Raw genomic sequence first — 10,850 nt, forward strand, 5'->3', positions numbered from 1 at the left:
CGATCCTTGATAAAGTGTAATGGCATGTAGAAGCAGGAAGTGATGATCAAATGTCAATAACCAATATAAGGGACCAATTTATTCTTCAAGTAAATGAAGAAAGAAAGTAGAAGAAAAAAAAAGGATTATTACTGATTTAGAAAGTCATTCAAAAGAGGTTGAGGTTTGTGCAACGTAACAGCCAAGTCCGCGCCCACTATCTCAAAAGGAGAAGAATGAACGAACATATAAATAGAACGAAGGGTGCAAGGATACTAGTAGTGCCCTTTAACATTATTAGCAAAAGAAATATAAACATGATGGGTCTTGAATCAGGATAGGCGAATATCCTTTTTTGCTTCTAATAGTGAGAAGAGGGTAACGCAAATTCAGTTTACACTAATACACGTACTTGTACCCAACACCCTCAGTCTGTGCATCAATATCAACACCTCTCTCGTTGTATTTCTCGACAGTATAAAGTTCTGGCAGAAGATTCATCGTCTTATACAATAGACCATGATTAAAGAATAAAATTGATCCTTAATTAATTTTATCATAGTATTTACAAAAAGAATTAGCACACAACTTTAACATCTTTAGAGCAACTCAAAGAATCATGTCACATAACTCTCCCAAAAAGTAATTTCTTCATAAAAAAGAGAGTACATGGAGAGTGTCTGCATAAAGTTGTTGCATTTGACTTCTTGTTTGATTTGCAATGGAATCTAACAATCAAGTGTGATTTGATCTTTTTGAAGAGTAGTTTTAAATTTTTCTCAGTATGTCTCAAGATAGGTTCTCTCTATTCTACTTCAATTCTATACGTGTCTCAGGATAAGTTCTCTCTACCCTACTTCAATTCTCTACCACTCAAACCTAAGTTGTAGCGGAAGTAGTCTGCACCTTATCTTTCTCTTTACTTCTTTTTTATACCTTAATTTCATGCATTAAATCGATCAATGCTTTTGCAGTCTATCATCTATAAATTTTTGTTTCGTGAAATTACCTAGAGTCTATTTAAATGATTGATGGACCAAGCATGTTATACTCTTTATAGGGGCAAAGAAAGGTTTAGAATTTCATTGAAGGTTGAAGCATATACATTTTTTTTGAAGGGGATACATGTCCGCGCTTTTTTCTCTAAAGAACACTTTGTACGGCAGGAATCATCTTTTTTTTCTTCTTAGTTTTCGTCTCTCAATTACTAGGTGGGCGTTTGGATATAAGAATTGTAAAATTCAAAAAAAAAAGTGAAAAAAAATTTCAAGTGAAAATAGTATTTGAAAATTAGAATTGTATTTGGACATGAATATAATTTTGGGTTATTTTTTAAGTTTTGTGAGTAATCTGAGTGAAAATTTTGAAAAACAGCCTTTGGAGTTTTTCAAAATTTCAAAAAATTCCAAAATGCATCTTCAAGTGAAAATTGAAAATTTTATGAATAAACGCTGATTTCGGAAAAAAGTAAAAATTTTTTGAAAAAAAAAAAAAATTTCTTATGTCCAATCGAGCTCTAAATCCATCACTAATTCTCAAAAATAACTAAAGTTCTCTTTATTAATCTTCATTCAGAATTCTAAAACATAAAAAGTTAGCTTTTATAATCTTCCTTCTATTCGTTTCTCTTTCTTCTTTGACTTCAAAAATGGTAGCAACCATTAGTAAGTAGTGAGACAAAAAAGATAACTTTGGCTAACTCAGCACACTAATCCAACCTTACCTATTTATCAAAAATCACAATTTTAAGTCGTCCCCGATTTCAAAAACTTAGTAGATTGAAATTTAGCATGCTTGAAAAATGTCAGTTTTTATAAGTAATGTTTGCCTCTAAACAGAGGGTACCACAACTCCAAGATGAAGATGCAAGGAAGATAGTTAAAAATGACTCAAGCAAAGAAATACCCTACAACAAAGTTCATACAACATGACTTGAGCTTACTTAAAACTATTCACAACTCTTTCTGTTTATATTTTTACAGTCACATTTTTGTTTGAGCATACAAATTTTAGGAATAAGCTGAAACTAACCGAAAAATAATAGTGAAGAATGCGACTTAATGAAGTCACTTTTACAAATACTATCTCATGGAAATGGAGCTTTTGAAAAGACTACTCCCTTTTCTTCAAATTTGGTGCTTCCCCACAAACAGTATAATTAGAATACAAAAATCATAGGTATTAACTCCATTCTTGAAGTCCCCGCACCACTTTTTTCTAGCCTCAAATACATTCAGTTCCTAAATAGGAATAAGTAGTATTCTGTTACAGCGATAGCTAAGAACAATCACAAAGTCAATAAGTGAGGAACTTACTACAGCTCACGAATCCGCATTATAATTCAGAATAAATTGTCAAAGTCTGATAAGCAATTATGTATTGCTCTATAGATAAAAATCATAAATCAAGAATCATGGCTCTTGGCACCATTAAAATTAAAAGTAAAACCTTTTTCAAAAATCCATGTTACTTTGTAATACAGATCACCATTTTCCATTAAAAGGAAAACTATATATTCACTCCACAAAAAACATGATAAGAAAGCAAGAGTTAAAGATTGTAACTTTAATCTCAAGTGCATAAGTAGTCATATTCTCAATACTATTATATGCCAAGTAAGAGGGGGGGGGGGAGGGGAGAGATTAGTCAAAAAGAGTATTTGATATGCTAAAACTGCTCTAAAAGTTTTAAAAACTTGAAAGAACACCAAAAGTAAATTGAAATTAGACCTTGCATCACTGAATCTTTACACGCTTTAGCAAATGCTACGACAGATTGGATTTCATGGACACATAATAGTCAATCGAACACTTGGAAAAAGTATCTAGCACAACAATTTTTTTTAAAAAAAAGGAACTATGTGAAATAGTTCATAGACACTAAGAGTCTCCTATACAAGTTTTGTATATTTTGGCACACCAACATTCAATTCGCAAGGGGTATTGACGTGTTAATAAAATCACGAAGAATGAGTTATTAGAGTAATATGAGAAGAACTTGAGAGTGCCATAGAAAAATAATAAACAGGTGAACTAACCTAATATCACAGCAGAAAAAAATGACTTCAACACCATCCAGAAAATAGCTGCAAAAGCGTCTTCAATCGTATCCAAGAAGCAGCAGCAAAAGTAGCTTCAATCGCATCCAGAAACAATAACAAGTGGCTCCAGCCGCATATCACAACAACATCAAAGGTATGTCTAATAACATCAAAGAAGCAACAGAAGAAGTGGCTTCAACTGCATCCAGAAATAGCAGCAACAATTGCCCCCAACCACATCCTAAAACGATATGAGAACTAACTTCAATAGTAAAATATCTTCAACACCAGTAAAATGCCACAAAAACTTCAGAAATAAGAGCAATTTTTGCAGAATGACATATTTGAAGTTTAAAAGGTAAGAATGAATGAATTTTAAAATTTTTACTTTTATTTAATACTATTCTCAGCGCACATTACTTTTATAACTCAGTATTTTGCAGAAAGTAATTACATTACGAATAATCCACAGTAAATTACGTATGGTGTCGACATCTTTCTATTAACTCTTTATGGCTAATGATATATGAAGATACGTAATCGGGACCCATAAAATCTCATAGAGAACATGCTATGACTCATAAACTTGCTTTACTTACTAAGCTTCTCATTGCTTTGGTTACAAAAAAAATCAGATGCAAGGCTTCGTAGTTTTTTTTTTCTCTTAGCAAGTGCATCTCTATGTGCTTCTTTATTGTTTTTCCTATTTGCAGCGTATCATCTTTGTTATTTTCTTTATTGTTTTGCCTATTGGTAGAGTATCATCTTTGTTATTTATATCCATAAAAAGTTTGACCAATATAGTTAGCCGAAGTGGTTGAGAGCTACAGGAATTTGTTAACCTCCCTAAAGAGAACTTTTCCTGCTCAGTATTATTATACGCTATACAAGATAAAAGAATTTTAGGGAAGGATTTACAAAAAAATGTAAGTACCGTTTGAACGACTCGATCTGAGAGCAGCATGCGGAGATGTCGCTTTCAGCAGGCTACATTCGAATCAGCATTCTCAATTATCCATGGATGGTCTAACTCAGAAGGGAAGGTCTATTTAAAGTGTCCTTCACAAGAAACTGGACAAACAAATAAAGGTACATTATTCGGCATCATTATTCACCGAATTGACGCATATAACTTCTTACCTGGTTGATGAGATTCTTAGCTTCAAGCAAAGACATTAGATGATATCTAAACAAATAATAAACTATTTATTCCTCTAGTGATTGTAAAAGAAAGTCATAAAAATTTAGCAAATCTGACACGGTTATATATAACTAATGACAAGGAGCTTCTTCGAGAACAAAGAGAACTAAGAATATATTTGAAGTATCTAAAACTCTTTATACTGGATTTAAGAGTTTTCACTTTAAATTGATTCGTAAAAATTAGTTTCTTTCATTCGTGAAGAAAAAATGAAAGGTTAAAAGCCAAATATTTACAACCAAAATTCCTCAAATCTCTCTCTATAATTTTAATCTCTCATCCTCTGTGGTGAAAAAATTACAGGTGCTAAAAGTGTCAGACATTCATTGATAATTCAGTATTTTCTCTCTTACCTCTGGAGGATGGAAAAGACCAGGAATGCATAAGAAATTAAATGTGGTAGTTGGCCGAAGCACAAATATATCGAACATATAAAAATAATAGTAAAAAGCAATTAGCAGTACATACCTTTATTGCACACCAAATGACTCGAACAACAAAGCAAAGAGGTTAAAGCTTCAACAAGGACAAATGGTGCAATGGAAAAGCCTCTTTCCGGTTATCTAGAGAGAGATGTCCATTGGGCGACCAATCTTGATGACTTTTCCATTGCATAATGTTTCTAAAATTGAACAAAATTCCAACTTACTTTATAACAACAAATAAATCCTATAAATCAACTAAGCTAAAATCAAGTAAAATAGAACTTAAATTAAACACACAGAGAGATATATATTGTTATTCTAGTGTGAGTGAAATATACAATAAATCATAAAATCAGTAAGGAAGACCAAGAGAGAAACGCTCATGTTTCCTACTATTAATAAGCGGGAATGAGACCTGCATCCGGTTAAAAAAATAAAAGAGCAACATCCGGTTAGAAAGCGGGTTTATTGTAATTTAATCAAAATAGCTAATGTTATAGTTCGACACGTGTTGTTCCAGGTTTGACACTGTCACGACCCAAAATCTCACCCGTATGATGGTGCATATCTCGATACTAGGCAAGCCGATAATCTCAATAAACCAAAATTTCTTTTAAGTTTGAAAATATAATATTTAAATACAATAGAAAATCCCACAAATACTGATACGAACACTCCCCAAAACCTAGTGTCAGTGAGTACATGAGCATCTAATATGAATACAAGTCTAAAAAAATACGGTCTATAATAGTCTAAGACCAAATACAGTAAACAAGAAGATATGGAAGGAGAGACAAGGTCTGCAAAACACGGCAGCTACCTCTGAATCTCCGTAAAATCAACTGTGCGAGAGAATCAACTCCCGCTATGTCCGAAAATACCTGGATCTGCACACGAAGTGCAGGGTGTAATTTGAGTACAACCAACTCAGCAAGTAACAATAATAAATAAGGAACTGAAGATAGTGACGAGCTACACAGTCATAGTTCACTTTCAGTAATCCCAGCAAAGAATAAACATGCTTTCTAATCCAGCAGTTTAAATCAAATTAGTTTTATATAGTTCAAGTTCATGTAATCCGGATATAAAATCTTTCAGAGTATTTACAACAATGAGAGATAGTAACTAAGTGCAACAACAAATGAAAAGCAAGTACAACCTCTCATACAACAGTCACTCAACTCGTCACAACATCTCAACCACTCAGCTCTCAACCCTCAGCACTCACACTCAATGGGTACCCGCGCTCACTGGGAGTGTACAGACTCCGGAGGGGCTCCTACAGCCCAAGTGTTATAATCTGCACGGATAACTCACGTGCCATAGTATAAATATCTGGATCCGCACGGACAACTCATGTGCTGCACGGACAACTCACATGCTATAGTATAATATAAGAATCCACACGGACAACTCACGTGCTGCACGGACGACTCACGTACTATAGTATAATATCTCACAATCAGGCCCTCAGCCTCGCTCAATCATAAATCTCTCCAGTCTCTCGGGCTCTCAGAAATCATGAAATCAGCCCAAACAACAATGATATGATGCATCAATAATGAACAATAGAGACTGAAATAAAATAATCAAGTAAATTATGACTCAGTACAAACAACAATTAAGCAGATAGTTCAACATGTACACGACCTCTGTGTGTCCCAACAGTACCAACATATAGCCTAAATATGGTTTCTAACATGACTTGTAATCAAATTTTCACAACACATAGAGAGCACATTAGTTATCGACAAGTTATTCATCTTTACAGTTTCTACGGGACAGACCAAGTCACAATCTCCTCGGTTCACGCCCACACGCCCGTCACCTAGCATGTGCGTCACCTCCAAAATAATCACATGACACAAAATCCGGGGTTTCATACCCTCAGGACCAGATTTAGAACTGTTACTTACCTTAAACTGTAAAATTCTTATTCCGCTAAGCCTTTGCCTCGTGAATTGGCCTCCAAACGCCTCGAATCTAGCCACAAATAATTCGATTCAGTCGATAAAATTTATTGGAATTAATTCCATAAGAAAATATATTTTTTTCATAAAAATTCAAAATTTTACTCAAAAAAAATCACCCGTGGGACCCACGTCCTGGAACCCGACAAAAGATATAAAATCTGGCAACCCATTCAATTACGAGTTCAACCATACTAATTTCACTCAAATCCGACTCCGAATCGTGGTTCAAATCCCCAAAAATTATTTTATGAAATTTCTACAATTTTTTCCAAATTTTCATCTCAAAATACTTATTACATGATGAAAACAACAATATATTCATGTATGTTAACCAAATTTGAGTTAGAATCACTTACCCCGATGAATTTCTAGAAAAACCCACAAAAAATCGTCTCAAACCGAGCTCCCAAGCTCCAAAAGTGAAATAATAACCTAAGCCTCGGTTATATAGTACATTCTCTGAACTCACCATGTGCGGTCCACACAATTCCAAGTGCGGCCGCATATCCCAGCTCTTGTGGTCGCACAAAAATGGTGCGGCGGCGCCTTTTGATGACTGTACTATCATGACTTAGTATTTTGGCCATAACTTTCTATACAGATGTCGAAATTATTAATGGTTTATCTTTCCGGAAATTAGACACGAAGGGCTACAACTTTTATTTTTAAATCATCTCAATATTCCTTGTAGATCAAACTATATAAGCTTCCGAAGTCGGACCGACGAATCTGCAGAACTCCCTGGAGTGCGGCCGCAGACAGAATTGTGCAGTCCGCACTCCTCCTCTGAGGTCCGCACTTTTCTACTACGGTCTGCACTCTTATGTGTGGTCCGCACCTCTCATTTGCCTTAGCACCCCAAATTGTGCGGTCCGCACCCCCAAAAGTGCCAGAACAATATCAGAGTCCTGAATTGCCCGGACTCACTCAAAACTCACCCCGAAATACACCCGAGGCCCCCGCGATCTCAATCAAAGGTACCATCAAGTCCTAATACACCATATAAACTTAGTCGAGTCCTCAAATCACATCAAACACCGCTAAAATCGCGAATCATACCCCAATTCAAGCCTAATGAACTTTGAAATTTCAAGTTTCCACAAACGACGTCGGAACCTATCAAATCACGTCCGATTAACCTCAAATTTTGCACACAAGTCATAAATGACATAACAGAGGTATTTCAATTTTTAGAATCGGATTCCGACCCCGATATCAAAAAGTCAATCCCCCGGTCAAACTTCTCAAAAATTCAACTTTCGGTATTTTAAGCCTAATTCCACTATGGACCTCCAAATAATTTTCTGGACACGCTACTAAGTCCAAAATCACCATACGGAGCTGTTGGAATTATTAAAATTCAAATCCGAGGTCTTGTACATATAGGTCCACATCCGGTCAACTTTTCTAACTTAAATTTTCAATTATGAGACTAAGTGTCTCATTTCACTCCGAATTCCTTCCGGACCCAAACCAACTACTCCGGCAAGTCATAAAATAACTGTAAAGCATAAATTGAGCAGTAAATGGGGGAACGAAGTTATAATACTCGAAACGACTTGCTGGGTCGTTACATTCTCCCCCTCTTAAACAAACGTTCATCCTCGAACGGGTTTAGAATTATACATGAAGTCTCAAATAAGTATGGATATCCACCGCCCGAATGCCTAACACCTCTCTTATACATGATTATCCCACGAGAAATACTTTAAAAGTTCTTCCGTGCCACTTGACAAAAATTTGAATATCAACAGTCTATCAACCATGTGAGTACCGCAATACTAATTTATACATCCGTAAGTAAAAATACAATGCGCCTTCTGAAGTCCGCCCCTTTCTCATACAATACCAAGTAGTAATAGTATTCATCTAGTTATTTGAAATCTTCCATGTTGTCCAACATTCATTACCTTCTCTTCAAGATTGTACTGCCACCTTGTACATAAAAATCTAGCTTTCGTACAACACATAACATCTATATTTCCATCATGTAAATAGCACAAGAATCTTATTATCAACTTTGAGTCACCAATAATTTACATACCATTTTAGTTAGAAACCTTTCTCTTATTTCTTTCCTGGAGAAAATCACAATACACAAACGTTCTCCACACCGGTAGAAACCATCAAGAATACTTTGGAATCCATTTGCACATAATCACGTCCTTAAAACTAAATACCTCTAACTCGACCAAGCCACGCAGGTCGCCAAGTTCAGGTGTATTGCCACAAAGCACCTGTAGAAAACCCCCACCTCATAAGCACCCAAAGAACCGATATTATCCATTACCATACTGATCCAACCTACTACCCAGTTGTCTTATTTCTCCAAGTCCCTTCTGAATTTGTCTTCAGATTGATACTTCTTCTTGCTAAAATACCATGATCTTTAACCACAACTTACCCTACAAACCTTAGCATAGAACCACAACGCCCTACGGCCCATAAACAACTGTATTCTTCTTAAGCACCTCCAAAAATACCACAACTGTAACACTCACTCTGAGAATACATTATGTGAATTTGAAATTTCTCTTCTTACCTTCCTTACAAAAAAAAATGTAGAATCCATAGTCATATAGAATTTCCGCAAGTCCAGGCACCATCAAACGCAATTCTCGAATTTACATAAGTCTGGAAACATTCTCAATTGCTATATATAATTCTCAAATCCACTGTAATTTTCTCGGGAGTCACCCACTTTGCTCAAATCTAATTGCACCGCCCAAATGGGCCAAAAGACACGTGCCCCCTTAGCACCATAACACTCAAAGAAGTAACTCTACTTTAATACCACATATCAAATTCATACTCCGTGCGCACTACATCATTCACCAATAACAACTCACTTATCCCACGAATTTCAATTACTCATACGTGAAATATAATCCTTAACGAGGAATTTCCTTATTCGAGTCATCCTCGATCTCAACTTCTGCAAGTCATAGCTAACCCACAAGTATGCCTCCGACCAAAATTAAAATTTAACACCTAACCATGAAATCAAATGGTCAATAGCAGACTCCCCCACTTAGCTCAAAGCCATAGATTAAAACATTCCATAACTCATAATACCAATACTCTCTTACTGCCATAATGCCACAGTCAGTCCAACGAAACTTCTTCCCAAGTTCATACAATGCCAACCATAAAAATACTTCAATCATCCGCTAAGATCATATTCATCCTCTTAACACACAAGTCAACTTTCTCAACCAGATTCAGATTCAAATCTCCACCCATATACCTCGTCAGCAGAAAAGAAACTCTCCACTCACATCATAAGAAATACTCCTACATAGATTACTCCACAGGGGATAATTCACATGCTTAGCCTCAATCTGGTATATTATTATATCTTTTCACAGTCACAATTACTATGCAATCACTTAGTCAATCTGCGTCCAAACTCATTACCCAGACATGAGAATTTAATTTACCCCAAAAGTTTAACAATATGAAAGATGCTTCAAACATTCATACTCGAGACTGTACGTTACATTAAAACGAAAATCAAGCACCTAGTGGCCATTTCTTTACATTTCAAGGGAACACTTCTCGTCATATTCAAATCGTCTTAATACATCCCGCATTTACATCATACTCATCACAAAGCCATTCCGCCGCTCATCGAGCCACAACTTCCACTCGTAGGGATATTAACGGACATATGAGTCCAAATGTACAGGTTACAGCTGAAGCTACCAAGCCTAAGCTGCGGTCTAAACTTGGCCTCAAGTCCTCTAGACTGGACCATTACCAAAACACAGAATACACCTCTTGAACCTCGTTCAAAAAAATCACAAACCGGCGATGCACAGCTGATACCGAGTGCTCATATGCGCATACGAATACGTGGAAAGAATTCAAAGAGTTATGTCTCAAGCTGAATCAATCTCGCACGATAAGGAAAGAAAGATGGGAAGTATATATCCTAAATGCCTTGTAGCCTCTCGAAGATAAGTATGGACGTCATCATACCGATCCGCAAGACTCTACTAGGCACTTGCTCATGATTTGTAGAACCTATGAACCTAGTGCTCTGATACCACCTTGTCACGACCCAATATCCAACTAGTCGTGATGGCACCTAACCCAACCCGCTAGGTAAGCCAACTTTCAACTATCCAATTCCAATAATAATTATTTAAAGTAATTTAAGTGAATAAACATCTTAATCTTATACATCCCCCAAGAACTGGTAGTACAAATCATGAGCTTCTAAGAATAGA

At 35.9% G+C, this 10,850-nt stretch overlaps 1 long non-coding RNA gene across 1 annotated transcript; it reads right to left on the bottom strand.

Moving 5' to 3' along the window:
- Nucleotides 1-1,918: 1,918 nt before the first annotated feature.
- On the bottom strand, nucleotides 1,919-4,090 carry LOC138891850 (uncharacterized). Its single transcript, XR_011408188.1, has 3 exons — nucleotides 3,954-4,090; nucleotides 3,017-3,260; nucleotides 1,919-2,219 (listed from the first exon to the last, which is right to left on the bottom strand). It is a non-coding gene; the product is annotated as an uncharacterized lncRNA (long non-coding RNA).
- Between the last annotated feature and the right edge of the window lie 6,760 nt (nucleotides 4,091-10,850).

This window comes from Nicotiana tomentosiformis, chromosome 5 (genome assembly GCF_000390325.3).
Source record: "Nicotiana tomentosiformis chromosome 5, ASM39032v3, whole genome shotgun sequence".
In the NCBI taxonomy this organism is placed as follows: domain Eukaryota; kingdom Viridiplantae; phylum Streptophyta; class Magnoliopsida; order Solanales; family Solanaceae; genus Nicotiana; species Nicotiana tomentosiformis.